Source organism: Diceros bicornis, chromosome X, assembly GCF_020826845.1.
Source record: "Diceros bicornis minor isolate mBicDic1 chromosome X, mDicBic1.mat.cur, whole genome shotgun sequence".
Lineage (NCBI taxonomy): Eukaryota > Metazoa > Chordata > Mammalia > Perissodactyla > Rhinocerotidae > Diceros > Diceros bicornis.
In genome coordinates, this window is record NC_080781.1 from 83071027 (window position 1) to 83098381 (window position 27355).

Genomic DNA, 27355 nt, shown 5'->3' on the forward strand with positions numbered 1-27355 from the left:
GGCTGTGACTTACATCAAATGAAATCATAAATATGTGTTGAGTTTCTGGTGAATAGGTGACAGCAATGCTAAATCAGTCCTATGTTCTGACTAACATTGGCTCCAGGAAGGTATCTGCAGGGATTCTGTCCAGCAGCAAAAGAACCTGACCCTCGCTTAATCATCTCAGTCATAAAGAAACTTCCAACAATTAAAACTTTCAGCAGTTCACTTTCCTTAGTTTGTGCCTATTATGACAATGCATTTTCTGGATTATAGTTTTATTTTTTCCTCCTTCCATTAGTATTCCATTGGGACAATGAGAGTCATAATATGACATGTATAGATGAAAGAACAGTTTTAAATTATAGAAAATGCAGTGATATTCATTATTTTTCTCCTAAGGAATAGAAACCTTAAACATAGATATATTTCTCAGAAGTTTTGAGTCTTCAAAAGTCATCAGCTGCATTGCAGTATCCCGTGTGCTGAAGTAGTAAAGAAAATAATTGTTCAGCAAAGGGAATGAGCTTTACAGACATATAAACAATTTTGATTTTTATTTTCATTTTTCCTTGTCTGCAAATGTCAGGCATTAAAAACTACTTTTATGTTCTAGACATACATCAGCTCATTTATCTTATTTCTTTGAAAAATAATGAACATTTTCCAGTCTTTATTTCATTTACTCAATATGGACAGGTTCCAGGCTGACTTAGTGATATAAAAGTGAAGCTATGAGAAGTTAAACAATCAAAGTGTTAATTTAGAGAATTAATTTTCTTATCCCTTCCTTAAGTAAGTGCACATTTTTCAATCACTTCTCCTTTCAGGAGACTATGAATTTAAGGTTCTCCAAATGGCCTTTCTGTATGCAATGTGCTAAGCTGATATGCTGAATCTCAAGTATTCAAATAATCTCTAAGATAGAATTTAAATGGGAAGGAAAATCTTTAGAAAATAATGTTTTTAAAAGAAAATGGACTTTTCTGATGAGCCTTATTGTGTAAATCATTTTTTTAAAGTCTTATGATCAACTTTAATAAAAGTTATCTCTGGTTTTGAAATTTATACATTTTTTTAGAGCATATGCATTTTAAGTTTTTTTTAAATATAATTCACATACCATGCAATTCATTGATTTAAAATCAATACTTCAATTATTTTTACTTATTTGTAGAGTTATGCAACCATCACCACAATCAATTTTAGAACATTTTCATGATCCCAAAAGGAAACCCTGTACCGTTAAGCAACCACTCCCCATTGTCCCCCTCTCTCCAGCCGTTGGCAACCACTAATATACTTTCTGTCTCTGTGGATATGCCAATTCTGGACATTTTATATAAATGGAATCATGTAATATAGGGTCTGTTGTGTCTGGCTTCTTTTACTTAGCATAATGTGTTCAAGTTTCATCCATGTTATCACGTGTATAAATATATTATTATTATTGCCAAATGATGTTCCATTGAATAAATATTACATATTTTATTTATTCATTCATCAAATGATAGACATTTGTATTGTTTCCACTTTTTGGCTGTTATAAATGAGGTTGCTATAAACATGTGTGTATAAATTTTCTGTGGATGCATGTTTTCATTACTTGGATATATATTAAAAGGAACAATAGCTAGGTCATATGGTAACTCTATGTTTAATTTTTTTAGGAACAGCTAAATTGTCTTTCAAACATTTATAAATGTACCCTTTTACATTCCCATAAGCAATGTATGAGGGTTGTAATTTCTCTTCATTGTTGCCAACATTTGTTATTATATTTCTTTTTTATTTAAGCTGTCCCAGTGGATGTGAAGCAGTATTTCCTTGTGTTTCTGATTTGTATTTCTCTAATGATTAATGATATTGAGTTTCTTTTCATGTGCTTATTGCCATTTGTGTATCTTCTTTGGGAAAGCTATTCAAATCCTTTGCCATTTTTAATTGGGTTATAATTTTTATTACACATTTGTAAAAGTTCTTTATACACTATGAGTAAAAGTGCCTCAGATATATGATCTGTTAATATTTTCTCATCTTCTTTGGGTTGTTTTTCTACTTTCTCAATGGTATTGTGTGCAGAACAAAATTTATTCATTTTGATAAGGTTAAATTTTTCTTTTTTTTTTTTTTTGTTGGTTGTGCTTTTGATGTTGTATCTAAGAAATCATTAGCTAACCCAAGGTCATAGAAATTTATGCCTATGTTTCTTCTAAAATGCTTATATTTTAACTCTTCCATTTGAATCTATGATCCATTTTGAGTCAATTATTGTGAATGATGTGGGGTACAGGTCCATATTCATTCTTTTGCATGTGGATATCCAGTGGTCCCAGCATGATGTGCTGAAAAGATTTTTCTTTCCCCATTAAATTGTCCTATTATACTTGTCAAAAATCAATTGACCACAAATGTAAAGGTTTGTGTTTGTACTCTAAATTCTCATCTATTGATCTATATCTATACATTTATGCCAGTATCACAAATTCTCAATGACTGTAGTTTTGTAGTAAGTCATGAAATCAAGAAGTCTATCTCCAATTTTGTTTTTTTTTTCTGATTGTTTTGACTATTCTAGGTATCTTGAATTTCCATATGATTTTAGAATCATCTTGACAATTTGTGCAAAGAAGTCAGATGTGATTTTGATTAGGATTAAATTTAATTTGTAGATCAATTTAGGGAGTGTTGCCATTGTAACAAAATTGTCTTCTGATCCGTGAACACAGTATGACTTCTATTTATTTTCTGGTATTCAGTATACAAGTCTTGTACTTCTTTTGCTAAATTTATACCTAAGCATTTTATTCTTTTGACTTTGTTGTAAAAAAAATGCTTTAAATTTTATTTTGTGATTGCTCAGTGCAAATATATAGAAATACAATCGATGATTGTGTATTGATTTTTTATTTTCAAATTTTTACTTCAAAATAATTTCAGACTTACAAAAAGTTGTATGGATAGTCTAAATGATTCACATTTGCCTTAGCCCACCTTTTCTCGTTGTTAACATGTTTCAAAAGCTCAGTACAACTTATAAAACCAGGACATTGACATTTGTGCAGTACCATTAAATAACTTACAGATCTTAAGCAGATTTTACTAATTGTCCTCCTAATGTACTCTTTCCGGTCTGGAATCATACCGAGAATTAAATATCACATTAATTGCCGTTATACTTAATCTCTGCTCCAATCTGGGAAAATTCCTCAGTTTTTATTTGTCTTTTATGACCTTAATACTTATGTATGTGTATACATTTTTGTTACTTTATTTCTTTTTTTTAACAGCTTTACTGAGGTATAATTGATATACAAAGAACTACATATATTTAATGTATAAATTTGGTGAGTTTGGACATATGCAAACATCTGTGATATCATCACCACAATCAAGAGAATAGATACATCCAACACCTCCCAAAGTTCCTTTATGTTCTTATTTATAAATTGTTTGTTTTGTTTTGTTTGTGTGTGGTAAAAACACCTAACATGAGATCTATCCTCTTAACAAATTTTCAAGTGCACAATACTGCATCATTAACCACAGCCATTACGTCATATAGCAGATATCTAGAACTTATGCATCTAGTGTAACTGAAACTTTCTACCCATTAAACAACTCCCCACTTCCACCTTTCACCAGCCAATGAAAACCACTATTGTACTCTTTGCTTCTATGATTTCTATTTTAGATACCTCATGCTAAGTGGAATCAGGCAGTATTTGTCCTTCTGTGATAGACTTATTTCCCTTAGCATAATGTCCTCCAGGTTTATCCAAGTTGTTGCAAATGGCACAATTTCCTTTTCTTTTTAAAGTTGAAAAATATTGCATTACATGTATATACACATATTCTTTCATCTGTCAATGGACACTTGGATTGTTTTCATTCTTGGCTACTGTGAATAGTGCTGCAATGAACATGAGTGTCTTAGTCTGTTCAGGCTGCTATAACAAAATACCACAGACTGGGTAGCTAATAAACAACTACAGTTCTTGTGGCCAAAAGTCTGAAATCAGGGTGCATTTCCACCAACAGTGTACAGGGATTTCAATTTTTTCACATCCTCACCAACACTTGTTATCCTCTTATTTTTTTGGTTGTCAAATGATCCATTATTGAAATATTTTCTTTTGTAGTTCTTAACAAGCTGGGTATTCTGCTGTACCACTTTTGATGTCATCTATGACATCATGAGTGTGGCTGCCATCAGCATTGCAGTCCACAGACTGGGCAGTCCCCAGGATCTCTTTAATGGTTCCAGAGAGTTCTCTAGCTAATGATTGGTGCTGCACCTGTTGGGCAATGTTGACAATCACATAAAACATGATCTTTCCACTGTGCTTAAGGATTTTCTACTTCTTCCTGTGTCTTGGCAGTTCCTTGAGGGCTTTGATGATCAGGGCAGAGGCAGAAGGTACTACCTCATTCTGAGATTGTCTGTTCTGAATTGTCAGTTTCACTGTAATCTTCAAACCCTTCCAATCACCAGTTGTCTTGGTGATGTCGTCACCAACCTTTTTTGGAGACAGACCTAGGGGTCCCCCTCTTGGGGGCCAGGACAGATGTAGCACCAACTTCCCCACTTGTGCACCTCAGGTACACAACTTTGATTTCATTGGGGTAGAACTCAGGTGGCACGGTGGAGACTGCTGGTGTCGGATGACCCTGGATTCGAGACTACTGAAGAAAGTTACACCTTGGCCTCCTCCCAGCTGGAAGCTGAAAAATCTTTTGGTTTTTTGATAATAGCTATCCTAATAGATGTGAGGTGATATCTCATTCAGTTTTAATTTGCATTTCCCTGATAATTAGTGAAGTTGAGCACCGTTATATATACCTGTATATCTTCTTTGGAGAATTATCTAAATCTTTTGCCCAGTTTTCAATTGTATTATTTGTTTTTTCATTTGTTTGTTTTTGCTATTGAGTGTGAGTCCCCTTTGTATTTTGGAAATTAATCCCTTATTTGATATATGGTTTGCAAATATTTTCTCCAATTCTGTAGGTTGCCATTTAATTCTATAGATTTTTTTCCTTTGCTTTGCGGAAGCTTTTATTATTTTGAATAGGTTTTTAGTGAAATCCTTGGGATTTTCTATATATAGAAAAATAGAGTGTTTTAATTCTTTCTTTCCAAATTGGATGCCTTTTATTTACTTGTTTGTTTGTTTTTACTTCTCATATTTCTCTTGTTGGATGCTAGTACAATGTTGAATAAAAGTGGTGAATGTACACAGGGGTGCAGGTATCTTTACGCATTGGTGTTTTCAAGTTCTTTGGATAAATACCCAGCAGTGGAATAACGGGATCATATGGTAGTTCTATCCTTGATCTTTTGAGGAATCTCCATACTGTTTTCCATAGTGGCTGCACCAGTTTGCACTCCCACCAGCAGTGTATGAGAGTTCCCTTCTCTCCACATCCTCTCCAACACCTGTTGTTTCCTGTCTTGTTAATTATAGCCATTCTGACGGCCGTGAGGTGATATCTCATTGCAGCGTTATTCACAATAGCCAAGACTTGGAAGCAACCTAAGTGCCCATCAAGGGACGAATGGATAAAGAAGATGTGGTATATATACACAATGGAATACTACTCAGCCATAAGAAACAATGAAATCCAGCCATTTATGACAACATGGATGGACATTGAGGGTATTATGCAAAGTAAAATAAGTCAGAGGGAGAAGGTCAAATACCATATGATTTCCTTCATTAAGTAGTAGATAATAACAACAACAAAGAAACACATAGAGACAGAGATTGGATTGGTGGTTACCAGAGGGGAAGGGGGGAGGGAGGAGGGCGAAAGGGATAATTTGGCACCCGTGTGGTGATGGGTTGTAATTAGTATTTGGGTGGTGAACATGATGTAATCTATGCAGAAATAGAAGTATAATGATGTACACCTGAAATTTATACAATGTTATAAACCAATGTTACTGCAATAAACAAAAAATTAAAAGAAAAAAAAAGTGGTGAATGTAGACTTCCTTGTATTTTTTCTGGTCCTATAACAAAATTATTTGGTCTTTCGTCTTTGTGATATTAGTTGTGGATTTTTCATAGATGTCCTTTATCAGGTTGAGAAGGTTTGTTTTAATCCTAGTTTGCTGAATGTTTTTATCATGAAACGGTGTAGGCTTTTATCAGATTTTTTTCTGCTTCTATTAAGATAGCCACGTCGATTTTTGTTCATTATTTTAATATTTTATATTATGTTGATTTCAATATGTTGAACCAGGCTTTCAATCCTGGGATAAATCCCACTTGATCGTGGTGTGTAATCTTTCTTATATATTACTTGATTTGGTTTGTTAGTATTTTCTTTAGTATTTTGTGTCTATATTCATAAGAGATATGGGTTTATAGTATTATTTTCCTGTTATATCTTTGCCTGGTTTTAGTATCAGGGAAATACTGAACTCATATATAATATATAATGGGAAGTCCTCTCACCTCTTCTACTTTTTGGAAGAATTTGTGAAGAACCAATTTTAATTCTTCTTTAAATATTTCCTTGATTTCATCAGTGAAGCTATCTGGTCCTTCAAGTTTTTTGATTACTAATTCAATCTCTTCATTGTTATGGGTTTATTCTAGTTTCTATTTATTCTTGAGTCAATTTTGATAATTTGAGGGTTTTTGTTCAGCACTTTATTTTATTTTTTTATATAAATTTTTGGCATACAATTGTTCATAATATTCTCGTACTGATGCCAGCCCTGATATCTGTTTCCCTACATTGAACCCAGCATATATGGGGTTAAAAACCAAAAGCACCTTTTCCCTGCTTCTCTAAGTTACATTCACATGTAGATATTGGTTGTTTTATCCTTTGTGTCCCTGAATTCCACAAGACAAATGGAGGTAATAAATTGTTAAAAGCCCAGGTGGCTACAGACTGAAATTCTGGCTAATTACCAGTTCCTGAGATTTGTTACAGGGAGACTGATATCTTGAAATTATCAAGAAGCTGAAGCTCCCCAACTCCTGGTTCCTGGCACTGAATCCACCATCCACCAGGGAGAGGGTTGAAGGACACCCACTTGTGGTTCCCTTATCTTGCCCTCCTCCTCCCTGCCAGCAACCTTACAAGGCCAAACACAGGCTGGTGGGAAAGCGCAGACCAGTAAGGCCACAGGCTCTCCCTCCCTACAAACAGCTACATTCCTCACAACCTTTAAAACCCCAACTCCTAATGCCTCGGGAGGACTGTGGATTTTGGAGCATGAGCCCATCGCAGCCTTATTTTGCTGTCAAAATTAAACCATTTTTCTTTTCCCTGATCCCTGGTCATTGTGGTCATTGATTTGGCTATGGAGACAGGGTCCCGGGTTTTTCTGGCTACAATACAGTCCTTTTTTTCTCTAAGGATTTCAGTGATATGCCCTCTTTTATTCTTGATTTTAATAACTTGAGTCTCCTCTACTTTTTTCTTGGTCATTCTAACTAAAGGTTTAACAATTCTGTTGATCTTTTCAAAAAACTAACTTTTAGTTTCATTGATGTTCTCTATTGCTTTTCTATTCTCTATTTTATTTATTTCCACATTAGACTTTATTATTCCTTTCCTTCTGCTTGGTTTGGGTTTTGTTTGCTCTTCTTTTTCCAGTTTCTTAAGGGAGAGTTTAAGTTGTTGATTTGATACCTTCTTTTTTTTAAATATAGGCATTTATAGCTACAGATTTCTCTCTGAGTACTTTTCTAGGTGCCTCAACGTAGGTCTGATATGTTGAGTTTTCAACTTCATTATTTCAGTCATTCATCTCAAAGTGTTTTCTAATTGCCCTTATGATTTCCTTTTTGGATTTTTGGTTATTTAGGAGTGTGTTGTTTAATTTCTACGTATTCATATAATTCCAAAACTTCCTTCTACTATTGATTTCTAATTTAATTTCACTGCAGTCAGAAAACATGCTTTGTATTATTTCAGTCATTTTGAAATTATGAAGTTTGTTTAATGGCCTAGTTTATCCTGGAAATAGTTCCATATGTACATGAAAAAAAAAGTGTAGTTGTCTGATATTAGGTCTAGTTATTTTATAGTGTTCAAATCTTCTTTTTCCTTGGTGATCTTTTGTTTATATGTTCTATCCATAATTGAACATGAAGTATTTAGTCTACAGTTATTATTGCAGCTTTGTATATTTCTATCTTCAATTATTTTAGTTTTTGCTTTCTGTATTTTGGGGATGTTACTTGCATATGTATTTATAAACATTATATCTTCCTAATGGATTGATGATTGTATCATTGTGAAATGTCCATTTTACCCTTGTAACATTTTTATCTTTAACATAAACGTTATGTGATTATTATTATAGCCACTCCAGCTCTTTTATGATTGTGGTTTGCAAGGTATATCTTTTTCCTTCCTTGTATTTTCAACCTATCTGTATCTTTATATCTAAAGTATGTCTCATGTAGACTGCATACAATTTCAACTATTTGTTTTAACCAATCTGACAATCTCTGTCTTTTGATAGGATTCTTTAAAATATTTCCATTTAATATTATTATTGATGAGGCTGGATTTACATATGCCATTTTGCTTTTTATTTTTTATATGACATATATTTTTGTTTAATCCTATTTCATTGCCTCTTGAATTTAGTGAAATTTCTTTTTGTAAATTTTAATTCCATTCATGATTTTTAACTAAAGTATTTTTAGTTATATATTTGTGGTTGCTCTAAGGCTTATAATATATATCTTAACTTGTCGGAGTCTACTTCAATATATACCAAATCAATTCCATCGAAATATAGATTGAAATACAGAAAACTTACTCCTATATAACTCCATTCTCTCACCATTTTTTGTGTGATATTCCTTTTTTGATATACATAATTGGTTTATGTGAATAATTATTCAAACAAGCTTCACATATTACATTTGGTTAATAACGTCTTAATCTCCAGACTTCATTTTTATTATGATTTTAACAGGTTTATTGAGATATAATTCATACACTACACAATGTACCCACTTAAAGTATACAATTCAATGGCTTTTAGTATATTCAGAGATGTGTACAACCATCACCACAGTCCATTTTAAAATGCTTTCATGAACCCATATAGAAACTCCCCACCTCTTAGCCACCACCTCCAATATGCTTATCCCCACCAACCCCAGGCAACCACTATTCTACTTTCTGTCTCTATAGATTTGCCTATTGTGAACATTTTATATATATGGAATTATAGAATTGTTAACTTTGTATTGATTATGACATATATTATTTTATATAATTGTATATTTTTAAAAATCTGACAGAAGAAAGAAAAGCTAGTATATACTCAGAGTTTGCTTATTTATTCTTTCTACCTATCTTCATTTCTTTATCTGGATATATGTTAGCATCTGTTGTCATATTCTTAATAAAATATAGCTTTGTTCCCATCTGCCTCCTTGTGTTATTATCACAAATATTATATTTCTATATATGATAGGTCCAACAATACAATCATATACCTATTGTTTTGTGCAGTTGCTTTTTAAATCAGTTAAGAGAACAAGGGAAATATGCAATTAAACTTTTGTATATGCAATTACTTTTGTAATTAACTACATAATTACCTTCACCACTGCTTTTTTTTTATGTATGTGTGGGTTATAATTACTCTCTGGTTATTATTGCTTTCAGCCTGAAGAACTTTCTTTACTATTTATCATAAGGCAGGTCTGTTACGAATGAACTCTCTCAATTTTTGTTTATCAGAAAATAGCTTCATTTTGCCTTCATTTTGGGAATATACTTTTGCTTGATATAAAATTCTTGGTTAATTGGTTGACTCTTTTTTTTTTACTTTCACGACATTGAATATCTTGTCCCACTGTCCTCTGGCCTCTGTTGTTTCTTAAGAGGTCAGACGTTATTCTTACCTTGTACATGATAAATTATTTTTCTTTTGTCACTTTTAAGGTTTTTATCTTTGTCTTTCAGCATTTTTACTATGAAGCATTTAAATGTGGATTTCTTTGCATTTATCATACCTGGAGCTTGCTGAGCTTTTTGGATGTCTAAATGAATGTTTATCATCAAATTTGGGATGCTGTCAGCCATTATTTCTTCAAATATTTTTTTCTGTCTCTTGCTTTCTCTTCTCTCCTCTGTTACATCCATTATGCATACATTAGTGAACTCTCTAATGAATTTTTCATTTCATTTATTTTACCTTTCAATTCTAGTACTTCCATTTAGTTCTTTTATATAATTTCTATTTGCTGATATTTTCTAGTTGATGAAATATTGCTATCGCAAATTTTTCAACATTTTTAGCATTATTTTCCTTTAGTTTTTTGAATATATTTATAATAGCTGCTTTGAAGATTTTGTCTAAGTTGCAGCATCTGTGTACCTCAAAGACTTTCTATTTCCTGGCTTTTTCCCTGTGTATGAATTTCACTTTCCTATATCTTTGAATATCTCATATTTTTCTTTGTATTATCTAAAATGTCCAGTTTCAACTAAAAATTATGAGCTATTCAAAGACACAGGAAAGGGGGATGTTGTAATTTTATTATTTTTTGTTGTTATTGTTCATTTGCTTAGTGACTTGGCCAAATTAATTCTGCAAAGTCTATTTTCCCAACAATGAGTAGCTTCTGATGTCCTTACTGATGTTTTTCCCATTTGAATCTTTTAGCCTGGCTATGTGGCATCACCCCTAGGTCAGTTATGCCACTTATTCATCAAAGGTTGGGCTTCAGCCCTCTTAACCTGTTATATTTTTACCTTTAGATGTGTGTGGCTAATTATCATAAGTAAGGAAGTTTATGTTACATATTATTTTTGCCCCATATTCATGCAGAGACTAGTAGCTTGGAGTTTCTCTTTCTGATAGCTCCTCTGAGGGTACTCCCTTAGGCAGAGATGACTATGATATTGCTTTTAAGTCTGGCATTTTAGGAGTCTTCCCTGAGTCAAAGTAGCTTACTGTTCAATATTTTGCCACAGACTATTTTTAAACCTCTTGCACCTGTGTGTCTTCCTCCATGTGTTTATGGGTCTGTGTGTGGCTTGGGGAATAATTTCAGTTCTGCACCATATCTTGCTCTAATTGCTCCTCAGTAGGTGCAGTCTAGTGTTTGTGTACAGCCTTCCCAACACCCATAATTGACTTCGATCCTAGGAGGGATCTTCTTGGATGTCTTTTTCCCTAGCTCTTTTCATTAAGCTTCTGAGTGCTCTGCCATTTTGCTTTACCAAAAAGCTATCATCCTCCTCTTCAACACTATCCACTAAAATCTCTATTATTTATAATCATGCCCTCAGGCATATAGTTCTCCACTCTCTGTTTCAAATAAAATCAGTCTCCTCAGGCAGTGCTGCTAAGCTATTAGCTCCTACATCTTACCTTTCTCCCTGGGCAGAACTCCTGTAACACTGTCTTGAAGTTGGGGTGGGGACCTGATTCATCTGAAGTTATATCCGTACTGTATTATTTGAGCATTGTGTGAGGTAAATCCTTTGGTCTTCTTGGGTTGCCTCTGCTGTTGTAGAGCTTCCACTCTACAAACAAGCTCTGGTTGGAGTGGATTTGGACTCAAGATTCTTGATCTGCTTTTCCTGGAGTAGAACTTCTGTCCAATAAGAATGGCCTAGGTAGCAAAGGGAGGCCAGTCCTCTATGCCATGTGTGCCCAGAATAGAGCTTCTGCAATACAGGTTGTGGAATATGGCAAAAGCCAGCAGCCTGTCCCTCCCAGGATGAAATTATAGGCCCAGGATGAAATTATAGGCCCAGACTGGGAGCTGAGGGAAGAGGAAGCCCCTATCTTCCTGTTGTACACTCTTAGTATAGAGCTTCTTTACACCACGCTGGGAGGCAGGAAAATGGACCAGGTCATTGCTCAAATGCCACAGACTAATGCTGTTCTTACTGAGATTTAGTATTACTGAAAGAATGTTTCTCCATTTGCTGCATGCCCTTAGGAAAATTAACAGGTATTTAAAATGCTTGCTTTTTTGAAAATAATTTTTACTGTTTTTTATTCTTGTTTTGCTGAGGAGAGTGTTTGCCTATTCTGCTATAACAGAAGTTACACCTGGTAATTCTTCTTGAAAGGTTGTTAACAAGAGTTCTAAACATCAAAGCAAATTGATAAGTTCTAAATGATCCATCAGAAAGAAATTATTGTAATAAATATTGTATTGAGTTTCTTAAAGAAAAACACTGTATTTCAAAAACTGAGTTTCAATTTGAGTCTCTTTGTCAGAATTGAATTATAAAAAGAGGAGTCTTTTGTCCACAATCACTAATTAGCTCCCTCATGCAGCCTAAGCACCTTTATTTGTATATAACACTTTAAGTCTATCTCTATTACAAACAGAGAATTATATCTTGTCACATGAAGGACTTTGAATTTATGAAATAGGACTTGATTTCAAGGTAAGTGTAAGGGGTGTGTTTACTCTAATAGAGGCTGCTCATTTTGGTAAAAGACATTTCCCTGCATATTACAGTACAGTATAATAAGCCCAGTAGAAGATTTTTACATTTTAGTGAGGAATAAGGGATAAATAAATGAAAGAAAATGAGTTAGTATGCAAACTTTCTTATGCTATTAATTCTAAAATGTAGCTTTTCCCTCCCATATTTTGTGCTTACTTAAAGTCAGGTTTTTTTATCTCCTATAGAGCAAAAGCAAACAAAAAAAAAATAAAAACTCATAAAATCAGTGGTTATAAGGACATAGAAAATCTGAACAGAACAATTAATAGTAAGGAAATAGAATCAGTAATCACAATCCTCCCAAGAAAGAAAAGTCCAGGACCAGATGGCTTCACTAATGAATTCCACCAAACATTTAATTAAGAATTAATACCAATCATTTTCAAACTCTTTCAAAGAATAGAAGAGGAAGGAACATTTTTAAACTCATTGTACTAGGTGAGAATTACCCTGATCCCAAAACCAGACAAGGACATCAGAAGAAAAGAACGTTACAGGCCAACATCCCTGATGAATAAAGATGCAAAAATCCTCAATAAAATATAAGCAAACTAAATTCAGCAGTATATTAAAAGGATCGTACACCAAGATCAACCAAGATCTATTCCACGGATGCAAGGATGTTTCAACTCTGCAAATCAATGTGATACACTAAATTAATAGAATGAAGAATAAAAATCATATGATCATCTCAATAGTTATAAAAAATCTTTTGACAAAATTCTACATCCTTTCATGATAAAAACTCTCAATGAACTGGGTTAGAGGAAACGTACCTCAACATAATAAAGGCCATATATGACAAGCCCACAGCTATCATTGTACTCAGTAGTGAAAAGCTGAAAGCTTTCCTTCAAATATCGGGAACAAGACAAGAATGTCCATTCTAGCCACTTTATTTCAACATTGCACTGCAAGTCCTTACAGAACCATTAGGAAAGACAAAAAAATAAAAGGCATCCAAATTGGAAAAGAGGAAGTAAAATTGTCTTTATTTGTGGATGACATGATATTATATGTAGAAAACCCTAAAGTCTTTACCAAAAAACTGTTAAAACTAATAAACAAATTCAGTAAAGTTGCAGGATACAAAATCAACATACAAAAATTAGTTGCATTTCTATACACTAAAAATTAACTATCAGGAAAAGAAATTAAGAAGCAATCTCATTTATAATAGCATAAAAAGTAATAAAATATTTAGAAATAAATTTAACCAAGGAGGTAAAAGATACGTACACTGAAAACTATAAGATATTGATGAAAGAAATTGAAAAAGTTATCAACAAATGGAAAGACATTCTATGCTCATGGATTGGAAGAATTAATATTGTTAAAATGTCCATACTACCCAAAGGAATCTACAGATTTAACGCAATATTTATCAAAACTCCAATGGCATTTCTTTACAGAAATAGAAAAAATAATCCTAAAATTTGTATAGAACCACAAAAGACTCCAAATAGTGAAAGGCAATACACTTTCTGATTTCAAACTATATTACAAAGCTATAGTCATTGAAACAATATTGTATTGGCATAAAAACAGACTTATAAGTGAATAAAATAGAATACAGACCCAGAAATAAGCCTTTGTATACATAGTCAATTTATGACAAAGGAGCCAAGAATATAAACGGGGAAAGGATAGTTTCTTCAATACATGGTGCTGGGAAAACTGGATAGCCACATACAAAAGAATAAAACTGGACCACTATGTTATACCATACACAAAAATCAACACAAAATAGATTAAAGACTTGAGTGTAGGACCTGAAACCGTAAAACTCCTAGAAGAAAACACAGGGGTAAGCTCCTTGACATCAATCTTGGCAATGATTTTTTGTATTTGACATCAAAAGCAGAGGCAACAAAAGCAAATACAAACGAGTGGGACTATATCAAATTAAAAAGCTACTGCATAGCAAAGGAAACCATCAACAAAATGAAAAGGCAATCTACAGAATGGGAGAAAATGTTTGCAAATAATATATCTGATAAGGAGTTAATATCCAAAATATATAAAGAACTCACACAACTCAATAGCAAAAAAACACAAATAATTTGATTGAAAAATAGGCAGAGGAACTGAATAGACATTTTTCCAATGAAGACACACAAAGGGCCAACAAGTATGTGAAAAGGTGTTCAACATAACTAATCATTAGGGAAATTCAAATCAAAATCCCAATGAGATTTCACCTCATTCCTATTAGAATGGCTATCATCAAACAGATATGTGAGAAGCATTGGCGAGAATGTGGAGAAATTGGAATCCTCGTACACTGTTGGTGGGAATTCAAAATGGTGCAGCTGCTATAGAAAACAGTATAGAAGTTTCTCAAAAAATTAAAAATAGAACTATCGTATGATCCAGCAATGCCACCTCCGGATATATTTCCAAAGGAAATGTAAACAGGATCTCAAAGTGATATCTGCACTCCTAAGGTTCATTGCAGCATTATTCACAATAGCCAAAATACGGAAACAATTTAAGTGCCCCTCAATTGGTAAATGTAAAGAGAAGATGTGGTATATATACATATACAATGGAATATTATTCAGCCATGAGAAAGAAGGAAATTCTACCATTTGCAACAACATGGATGGAACTTGAGGGCATTATTCTAAGTAAAATAAAACAGAGAAAGACAAATACTGTGTGATGTTACTTATATGTGGAATCTAAAATAGCCAAACTCGTAGAAACAGGACTTGAATCGTGGTTACCGGGAGCTGGAGGGTGAGGGAAAGGGGAGATGTTGGTCAAAGAGTATAAATTTCCAGTTATAACATAAATAAGTTCTGGTGATCTAATGTACAGCATAGTGATTATAGTTAATAATACCGTATTGTATACTTGAAAATTACTGAGAGTAAATCTTAAATGTTCTCACCATAAAAAATAAATGGTAATTATATGATGTGATACTGGTATGAGCTATTATGGTGGTAATCATTTTGCTATATATAAGTGTATTAAATCATCACATTGTGTAGCTTAAACTCACACTATGTTATACGTCAATTATAGCTCAATAAAGCTGGAAATAAATCAGTGGTTCATCATTTAAAAATCAAGAAAAAAAAGACAGTCTTTAAAATGCCTTTCACTACACTATGAAAGACCACAGAGATGTTCAGACAAGTAGATATGTAAATAAATGTATATCTTGTTTCAAAGTGGAGGCTCATAGCAAGGAATTAAATTCTGCTTATTTAAAATTAAGTGGAGAAAGACAATGTTTTTGCTTATTCTGACTGACTGTAGATATGTCTCATTAAAATGGAAAAAATATATAGTTGACTAAAACAAGAAATCTCACTAACTATGACTACTTTAACTTCTTTGTTACAGAAGAAGTAGGGTCTGGATAGATAGATAGATAATAGATGGATAGATAGATAGATAGATAGATAGATAGATAGATGAGAAAATCATGGACAATTGACGGTGGGTCTTAGTCCCGATACAATTATTTAATCTATATTTCATTTTTTTTTTACTATAAAGGTAAAACGTGATAGTTTGTTCTATGCCTGCCTTGCTATTGTGTTCTTTAGAATTAGTAGGAATTTCTAAATCATTATGTAGTTATTAAACCGGTTTGGCAATTTTAAATATGAATTAGTGTTTAGGAAGTCCTGAGAATTGAAGAGAAATGGGAAGGACAAATTGTCCATGGAATTGAAGGAACTAGGCATTAGATACTCTTACAACGAAAAGATAACAATTTGGAGACATTCTGTGTTTTTAGTTAGCAGTTTGCTAATGTTGAGGTTTAAATCACTAGATGCATTCTTGAGAAATGTGTATCTCACTAATACAAAGTGTCAAACTTTGATAGTGCTGCCATAACAGAGATTGAATGGATGAAGAACACAAGAGCAAACTTTGCAATGTACTAAAAAAGGAAATGGAAGCCTATGTCTTAAGATATGGGGAGGCAATCAAATGTCTGGTGGTGCTTCTCTTCATACTGAGGCAAGAAATTGGATAAAGCTTGTGATAGGCCTGCTATAAAATGCCATTTTAGCTAACAATTTTCTCAGTGTATTCACAATTACATCCTCTCTCCGTTATTAGTAACCTAAGGGAGTATTTAAAGGATAAGTGTTTCTTGTTCATGTTAGAGAAAAAAAAAATCTACATGCTGTCTTGAGAAAAGTCTAAGAATAAATACATTCAGGAACATACAACCAGCTACACAAGAAATGTTCCAAGTTAATGTCACTATCTTGATGAAGAAATAAAATGTAAAAACAAATTCAGTTTATCATTAACATCTTACATCTCAAGTACCTAGAAAAATATATTCTAGTTGTCTTAATCTTCACTCTTCTCCAAATATACTCTCTTGTTTCCCAGTTCCCTATCTTTGTCATCTTTTTTTACCTGATGAATATCATTCTTTAACATCATTATGCATTCGTTCATTCATGTATACACACATTCATTTCCTAGATATTTATTGTTTATCTAAGGCTGAAATTTGTATAAAATCCTCTGAATATAGACTGTATCAACTCTGAAAATCTTACCCTTCTTTTGTAAGATCAATTAAAATCCCATTTCCTTCAATAAATCTCTGGGATTCACTTTATAAAAATTAATGTCTCCCTCACTAACATTCCTATACCATGTTTTTATTAATCTATCTTGTTGTGTATGTGTGTATGTTTATGTGTGTGTTGTCAATTATACTCCCTATAGTACCTAGTAAAGTTGTTTGTACTAATAGGTACTTAATAAATATACTTGTTAAATAGAATTAAAGACTTAAAAGGAAAACAAAAATCAAAATTGCATTAAAATTAAGAAAACAATGTGTGTCATGTTAGAGCCTATATTTCCAAAAAGGTCTGTACTCTCAGTGATATGTACTTTATAAATTTTTTACTGCAGCTCCTTTTATTAGCTGCTAATAGCTACATTTTAACCTTATGGCATAAACATGTTTCCTTATTTATTGAAATAATAATTTCTTTATCAGAAGATTTTGTTTGGATTGAAATTAGATAGTTTATTACTGAGAATAAATATGGCTTCCATCAATTTAATTATTTTTGAAGTTTGTGGGTGAATAACTATATTACTGATTCTTAATCTTCACCTCAAATCATTATCATTTAAGGGAGCTTTTATAAAACATGGAAATACCCAAGCCCCATATCAAAAAGATAAATTCATCTTACTATTCCTAGAATATTTATTTTAGGCACAGTGAGCAAAAGATGATGAGCAGGAATAGAAAATGTAATAAATATTGTTTTTGCCTACTCACCATCCCTTTTTCCTTCATTTGGCAATAGTGCCTGCATTTTGTTTTGAGAAACTTCCATTCTGTCCCAACACACATAGTTCTGGTTGAGTTACCCTCTCTCCCATCCCTCTAAGCCCTTGGCGTGATCTCATAACAGTGTTTTGGTGGACAGGCATAGCACTGTATTTCCTTAATCACAAAGATTGGTTGAGAAACGTGCACAGAACTGGGTCCTCTCTGGGAATTCTGTTGTAGCATACTGGAAAAAGACACTTTTGACTGTAGAGGTTGATAAACTAGTAGAATAAAAATAGTGAAAAATCATTGTGCCAACAAGTAGGGAGAATCTTCCTGAAAATTATGCCAACACAGAGGAGAAGAAGATCAAGAGACAGAAAGAGACAGACTACTGACAACATGAGATCTCTTGGATCCAGTTATGCATTGTGTGTAGGATAGCTTTAATTCTCCACTTTACATGCACCCCACTCCTTTTTCCACTCTACTTTGTGCCCTGGTAGGATGACCAGTAGGCACTGCATTAAAGTGCTTCCTTGCCTTCTGGCTTCCCTTTGAGTTTGGCTATTGGAGGCAGCAACAGGAAATTGAAAGGTGCAATTGTATTGAGGTCATTTCCCCTAGTTTGTTAACGTCTAGGTTGCTATCTATTCATTTACTTAATTTTTCTTCCAAAGACCACAATGTTAGAAAGACACCTCCACACAGCTATCCACAGTGACTCTCAGTAACTCTTCACTCCCATGAACCATGAGGCCTAATAGTAATAATTGCTTCCTGTTGTTATCCGGTATTACACTGTCCTGTATTGGTTTTCCTAATACCTGCTCTTATCTTTGTAAGTTGGCTCTTTACGAAGCTGTCTTCAAATTAAAAACAATTTATTCCTTTAGAAAATACTTGACTCCAGAGCTTTAGTCCAGTATAGTAATAGTTGCCCTCAATTTTATTGACATTGCTACAGAAGGATATCATGTTAGCTGCTAAATGCTTTTCCTGATCGTTTCTTGAACTGTCTGTATAAAGTAAGGTAAGGTATCTTAATAGTCAAAAAAGAAGAGCAGGCATTCACCAAGAAAAACAAATTAATGATAAATAGTTATATGTATTAATCCAATGGTTTGTTTCATATTTAAACAAGAAAGGAAATACTTTTGGCTAGATGTAGAAAGCCATTGATGGATATAATAAGAGTCCTACATTTTCAGTCATCCTAAGCATGAGCTTAGTTCGGGATTAGTAGCCTGAAATCTGTTATCTTGACTTTCTTGCCAAAAAAAAAGACCCTAGACTAACATTTTGAGAAGGTGTACTGCAAATATTTATCAATACTCCAAGAAATGCTATGTGTGGCTCATTGAAGCACTTTCCCTTCAATGTGACCAGGCTTGAAATCAAATCAATTTTCATAAGATTTTGTAAACTCTTATAACTTTTGGCTAATATGCTAAGAATTATGTGCTATTTTCTTGTCAATGAGAAGGAAAAGAGGATTTATTAACCAGCTACTTGGAAAATCTAAGACTGTAGAATTGATTGTATTACGCTTGAAATGTTTTCTCCTGTATTTCTCATCTTCTATAAATTAATATAAAATTAATTTTGATTAATCGTCTTTATATAGAAAGAGTTTACAAAATTTTACATAGTATTGCCATTAAAATAAAGAAAAATTTTCAGACATTAATTAGAAATAATTATTTTTAAGATATTACTCATGAATCCAAAATATTATGAGGCATTTAGGTATCTGGATATTAATAGAACTATTTAGATACTCACATTATTTATGTGTTTGTCCTGTAGATACTATCATTTATCTTCTCCAAACTTTCGTAGGCCTTTCAACCCCAATACTCTGTTAATGGCCAACATATTATAGAAAGAGTGATGATTAATAGGTCAAATAGCATTTACTCTTTGCTGTCGGTGTCACATTAAAAAAAAAGTCTTGAAGAAAAATATTAAATTTATTTTACTATTTTGTTTTGTATTTAAAATTTTTTTCTTTATTTTAATCTTTATTATTACATAATATACAACACATTAAAATTAATAAAATATAAAGTTCACTGATTTATCTCAAGTCAATACCTGTCTAACCACAAAACAAGTAAAAAATAAATAAATAAAACATTGCCAATACTAAGAAGACCCACTTGTGTTCTTTCACAATCTCTACACTTTCTCCTGCCAGAAAATCAGCTTCATATGGAATTCATATCCTGCTTTCTATGGTGAATATAACTTTGAGTATCTTTATTCTTTTAACAACTAAGCATCTATATTTCAAGATATGATTTAGTTTTTGCTGTATTTTACACTTTATACAAATAGAATCATACAGCATATGTTAGCATCTTATATCATTCTCTCAATATTTTATATGTGAGTTTTGTTCACGTTTCTGCTTCTAAGTGTAGTAATTCTTTGCATGAAGATACCACAGTTTGTTTGTTGATGGATATTTGGTGTTTTTCCAATTTGGAGCTATTATTAAAAGCTGCTAAGAACATTCTAGTATACATCTCTTTCTGTAAATTAACATTGCTAGGCCATACATCATAGATCTCTTCCATGTTAGATATGCCAAACTGTTTCCCATCATGGTTGTACCAATTTAAACTCTAACCACATTATATGCGAGTTCTCTTCACTTGACATTTTCAATACATCTCATAGTTTTTTTTTGTTTTTGTTTTTTTTTAGCTATTCTGGTAAGTGTATTGTCACATCTCAATGTGGTTTTATTTTACATTTCTTTAATTAAAATGAAATCAATAATACTTCATATGTTTATGGGTCATTGGAATATCCTCATTTATGAGGAGATTATTCATGACTCTTGCTCATTTTTGTATTGGACTATGTTTTTTTCTTATAGATTTGTAAACTTCTTCGACTTCTTTATATGTATACTGAATATTAGCCCTTTCCAGTTATACATGTTGCAAATATCTTCTCTGAGGCTTACATTTTCATTTTCTTGTGTTCTCTGATGACTAGAGGATCTTAATTTCAATGAATTCCAATTTATTAACCTTTTCATTTATACTTAGGACTTTGTATGTAATGGGTAAATAGTCTTTTCCTATCTCTAGTTAATCTCAGTGTTCTCCTATATTATATTTTAGGAACTTCATTGTTTGACTTCACAATTAAATCTATATTCAATCTGGAATTTAATTTTATTTTGACTGATATCCAGTCATCTTGTTATAATACTTTAATTTTGGTGATCTAATTTCTTTATTTTTGACAAGTGGAAGTCTAAGTTTGCTGTACGGTCTGACATAACCCTAGAAGTTTTTGATAGCTTTCTCATTATCTGTTTTTTAACATCTTTAGTGAGATATGGTTTACATATCATACAATTTACCCACTTAAAGTGTGAAATTTACTGGATTTTAGTGTATTTACAGATGTGTAACCATCACCACACAGTTAATTGTAGAATATTTTCATCACCTCAAAAAGAAAGCCTATGTCCTTTAAATATAACCTTCCTATCTCCCCATCCTCCCAGCCCTAAGCAAGCACTAATCAACCTTGTGGTTTTATAGATCGCCGTGCTTGGCATTTCGTATAAACGGAATCATATGATACGTGTTCTTAGTGCATGCGAAATTGCATCTCATTGTGATTTTGTTTTGCATTTTATTGATGACTAATGATGTTGAGCATCTTTCATGGGTACATTGATCATTTTGGAGAAATATCTACTCAGATCCTCTGCTCATTTTTTTATATTGAATCATTTGTCTTTTCATTAAGTTGTAAACGTTCTTTATATTGGGGCCAGCCCCGTGGCTTAGCGGTTAAGTGCGTGCACTCTGCTACTGGTGGCCCAGGTTCGGATCCCGGGCTTGCACCAATGCACCGCTTGTCGGGCCATGCTGAGGTGGCGTCCCACATACAGCAACTAGAAGGATGTGCAACTATAACATACAACTATCTACTGGGGCTTTGGGGAAAAAAAGGAGGAGGATTGGCAATAGATGTTAGTTCAGGGCCAGTCTTCCTCAGCAAAAAGAGGAGGATTGGCATGGATATTAGCTCAGGGCTGATCTTCCTCACAAAAAAAAAAAGATTCTTTATATTTTCCAGATAAAAGTCACTTTTTAAATATATGATTGGCAAGTATTTTCTTCCATTCCATGCATTGTCTTTACACTTCTTTTATAGTGATTTGAAGCACAAAAGTTTTAAATTTTGAGGAAGTGCAATTTATCTGCTTACTTTTTTATGACTCATGCTTTTGGTGTCATATCTAAGAATTCTTTGCCAAGTTCAAAATTCTATATTTTCTTCTAAGAGTTCTATAGTTTTAGCTCTTACATTTAGGCATTTGATTTATTTTGAGTTAATTTTGATATATGGTATGAGGTAAGAGTCAAATTTCATTCTTTTTATATGCCTAGCATTCACTATCTGTTTAGACCAGATATTCAAGGCTTACCATACATATCCTATTCCAGCCTTTGTTTCAGAAATTTCTCCAAAAATATCCTGCTTTCTTTTAGTGAAAAAAATATGTTTCAAGGCTACAGTCTATGTACTGGAGATGTTCAATATTACTGGCCTGGTCGTTTTTTATAGGCCTCTTCAGTGGTTAGAGTATATATATATATATTCACTCTAGAGTATATATATAATCTTAAAATATATATATATGCATGTATATGCATATAATCTCGAATCTCCAAAATATCTATAAGCTAACAAATTCAGAAAAATTTAAGGATACCAGATTAATATGCAAAAATAAGTTGTATTTTTATATACAACAATGAACAATATGAAAAGCAAATTTAAAAAAAATTCCATTCACAATATCGTCAAACAGAACAAAATACTTTGGAATAAATTTAATCAAGGAGGTGCAAGACTTCTACACTGAAAACTACAAAACATTGCTAAAAGAAGTTAAAGAAATTAAAGACACAAAATAAATGGAAAAACATCTCATTTTCATGGATTGAAAGCTTGATATTGTTAAAGTGGCAATACTCTACACGTTAATCTACAGATTCAATAAAACCCTTACCAAAATTCCAATTTTCTTATTTGCAGAAATGGACAAACTGATCCTCAAATTCACATGGAACTGCAAGCTACCTTGAATAGAAAAAACAAACTTGAAACAAAAGAACAAAATTGGAGGACTCACCTTATCTGATTTCGGAACTTTCTAAATAGCTACACTAATAAATACAGGGTGGTAATGGCATAAAGATAGACATATAGATCAATGGAATAGAATTTAGACTTCAGAAATAAATCAAATATCTCTGGTCAATTGATTTTTGACAAGGATGTCAAGACCATTCCCCAATGGGTAAAAGAATGGTCTTTCAACATATCATGCTGGAACAACTGGATATCCACATGTAAAAGAAAAAAGTTGGACCCATCACTCAAATCATATAAAAAATTAACTTAAAATGTATCAAAGACCTAAATATAAGAGCTAAGCCCATAAATGTCTTATAATATAACACAGCTGTAAATCTTCATGACTTTATATATAGCAATGAATTCTTAAAAGTGACGCCAAAAACATAAACAACAATATAAAAAAGATAAACTGGACTTCACCAAATTTTTTAAAATTTGTATTTAAAGGACACTATTGAGAAAGTATAAAGACAATCCACAGAATGAGAAAAATATTTGCAATTATATATCTGATAAGTGTCTGGTTATACAGAAAATATAAAGAATTCTTACAACTGAACAACAAAAAGACAACCTAATTAAAAAATAGGCAAAGGACTTGAATAGACATTTCTCCAAAGATGTAAAAATAGCCAAGAAACCTGTGAAAAGATGTTGAACATCATTAGTCATTAGGGAAATGCAGATCTACAGTGCAGTGAGATACCATTTCACATTTACTAGCATAGCTATAATAAAAAGTAAAAAATAAAACAAAAAATTATGAGTCGGTGAGGATGCGGAGAAATGGAACCCTTATATATTGCTTGTGGGAATGTAAAATGGTGCAACAGCTACAGAAAACAGTTTGGTGGATACTCAAAAGTTATACAGAATTGCCATATGATCCAGCAATTCCACTCAGGAGTATTGTTATTGACTGAATTTTGTCTCCCCCAAATGCATGTGTTGAATCCGTAACACCCAGTGTGAGAGTATTTAGTGATAGGACCCTTATAGAGGTAATTAAGGTTAAAAGATGGAATAAGAGTAGGGCCCTAATCCTATAGGCCTAGTTGCCTTATAAAAAGAGAAAGAGACAACAGGACTGCAAGTGCACAGAGGAAAAGCCATATGAGAACACAGCGAGAAGACAAGTCTTCTGCAAGCCAAGGAAAGAGGCCTCAGGAGAAACCAACATTGCCAATACCTTGATCTTGGATTTCTAGCCTCCAAACTGTGAGAAAATAAATTTCTCTTGTTTAAGCCCTCCAGTCTGTAGTATTTTATTATTGTAGCCCTAGCAAACTAATGCAGGTAAATGAAGAATTAAAAACAGTTGTTCAAACAAAAACTTGTACATGAATGTTCCTAGCACTATTCACAATAGCCAAAAGATAGAAACAACCCAAATGTCCATCAGTGAGTGAATGGATAAACAAAACGTGGTATATCCATAAAATGGAATATTATTCAACCATAAAAAGAATGATTTATTGATACATGCTATCATATGGATGAATCTTGAAAACATTATGCTAAGTGAAAGAATCCAGACACAAATGTCTTATATTGTATGATAATATTTCTATGAAATATCCAGATAGGAAAATCCATAGAGACAAAGCAGATTAGTGGTCACCTAGAGCTGAGAAGAAAGGAAAATAGAGAGCAACTGCTTAATGCACTTGAGGTTTCCTTTTTTTTTTTTTTTTTGTGAGGAAGATCAGCCCTGAGCTAACATCCATGCTAATCCTCCTCTTTTTTTTGCTGAGGAAGACCGGCTCTGAGCTAACATCTATTGCCAATCCTCCTCCTTTTTTCCCCCAAAGCCCCAGTAGATAGTTGTATGTCATAGTTGCACATCCTTCTAGTTGCTGTATGTGGGATGCAGCCTCAGCATGGCTGGAGAAGCAGTGCGTCGGTGCGCACCCAGGATCCGATCCCGGGCCGCCAGTAGCGGAGCGCACGCACTTACCCGCTAAGCCACGGGGTGGCCCGAGGTTTCCTTTTGAGGTGATGAAAAAGTTCTGAAACTAAATAATGGTGATGGTTGTACAACATTGTGAATGTACAAAGTGTCACTAATGGTAAAATAAAATAATATTAAGTTGCTACCCTGTGCAGACAAAAATAACGCCAGCTTACATCCCCAATCAAATAAGAACTTCCTACCCTTTTCTTCTCTTCCTTTACAGCAATCCTCCATCCCCTTTTACTCTGGAGGAGGCTGAGACATCCTAGTGAGTGGGAAAAGCACAGTGGAAAAATAGAAAGGAAGCCCCTTTTTCCACTGTAGACATCAATCAAGAAACATGTCTGACCTTAGGGAGAATAGAAATTTTTTATGGAGTATGGAATTTTCTAATATAACATAGGATAAGAAAATTTTATATTTGGAAATAAAAATCTTCTGAGTTACATGAAGAGTCTTGGGAACTTCTTCTGAAGAATATTGAAGAACAGATCTCACAGACCAGTTTTGGGCGGACAGTGGAGTGAACGGTTCAGAAAACAAAGTCATTTTATTGTACCCTATAAATTCTATTTATTTGATGTAATGATAACATTTGTTTGGTTGAGATAAGAATATAATGCTTTAGATTATTTTTAATCAGGAATAATTTTCATGTCATAAAACATTAATTTATTCCTAAAGAATTTAACGATAAAAATAAGCAATTTCTGCTACCCTATCCTTACCCAGATAATCTAAGAGACAATTATCAGCCTTCTTTGCCCAAGCCTTAGAAAAATTTACATTCTTTCTCTGAAATCCTTTGCAATATGAAGCAATAGCCTCTAAGACCTTGTTTTTGATAATTTGAAGTTTCTCGGCAACAAAATTTTTAAAACACCATTTATGGATAGAGATGATGGCTTATGTGGTGCTATACTATGCATGAATCTACAATAAAGATAAAATATATCTTCTACCCTCAAGGAGCCAACAATTGAGTGAAAGAAATAAAACAGGCACACATGATATCTTAAGCTACTGAGAAAAAGAGATATCTGGTAGACATATTACATCATGCAAACTGTGTTTGGAATATATATAAGGCAGAGCGATCAGAGTAGAGAAGACCTTGTCAAGGCTCAGCATGGTGAAGTGCTTTGTGAATTAAGTTTGGAAAACATATTGTGCACATTCTCCTTCTGAAGCTGTATTACATCAGCATCACTGTTTTTATTGAATGCTAGCTGTTAAATCAGTCATTGCATTGTATAATATCTCATATACTATCTAGTTTAATATTTGCAGCCACTCTATAAGATAGGCAACAAAATCTTCCATTTTTCACGTTAAGAAACTGAAGTTCAGAACAGTTAAGGATAAATTGCTCAAGGTCACTTGTCTAATAATAAATCATATAATTCTTATTCAAAACCCGAGCACTCTGACTACAACATCTAAACTTTTAAGCCCTACATATTATTGCTTGTTAATATAGCTCGAGAAAGACAATTCAATTTCTGTGGACTAGGCACATTGCCATAAAGCCAAAGGGGGAATTACCTGAAGCCTGGCTAATGGCGCCATGAGTTGCTTTATTTTTCAAATTTGTTTACACACGTATACACACGTGTATTTCCAGCTTTTCAAATTACTTATAATATGACATATCACTAAAAGTTTCAATATCAAGCATGCTGTGTTCCAATTCTCAAGGAAGGTAGGAAGCTGATATTATGGCTATGCCTAATACAGATTTGCATATTGTCACATATCAGCTTGAAACATCGTGGGGTAAACATAACATGTGTTTCACTTTAAAAATTCACATTTTCTAAGAATGCATATTATTCATGAAAACTGCACTAGTATATTTATTCAAGGATTGGAAAATAACTGGAAGATGCTGCAGGGATTTTGGTCTCTCCCTTTACTTCCACTCTGTCTTCTTCCCTTCCATTTATATTATTTAAGAACAATGTTTGAGAATGTAAATTTATATTACCTTATATCTCTTTAATTGTGGCCTGTGTGTAGCTTGGTCTCTTCTGCCTGATTTTCTCAAGGTTACCATGATATTTTTTTCTTTAAGTTTGCTAAAACACACAGCTTTGGAAATTGACTAATTCATCAACACTAATGTGAACAGTAAAAAAATAAACAGATCTCAAAACAACTTTGTACATATAATTTATTTGTGTCCAAAATAACAAAGGTTACTTTTAAAATATAAACAGATTTTAGTAATTCAGTAATAATTTATGACGGAAATATTTGGACACTGATAAAGTGTCAAAACTGAGACATTAACAAAAATATTCTTTCTTCTGGGGATTTCTTTTCCTTCCCTCCCCCAGCCCTTTACTTTCGCCATGTGTTTTAATATTATAGAAAATAGATCTGTGAAACATTAGTTTTAGTTGTCCAAATGACTACTGCAGTATTTTTTTAACTTTGAGTAATTATCTCATTTTCTGGGAATATGTATATTCAGAAACATTATGCTCTTT

At 33.0% G+C, this 27355-nt stretch overlaps 1 pseudogene; it reads right to left on the reverse strand.

The window, feature by feature from the left end:
- Window positions 1–4127: 4127 nt before the first annotated feature.
- LOC131400308 (uncharacterized) overlaps window positions 4128–27355 on the reverse strand; it is a 90687-nt pseudogene continuing 67459 nt past the window's right edge.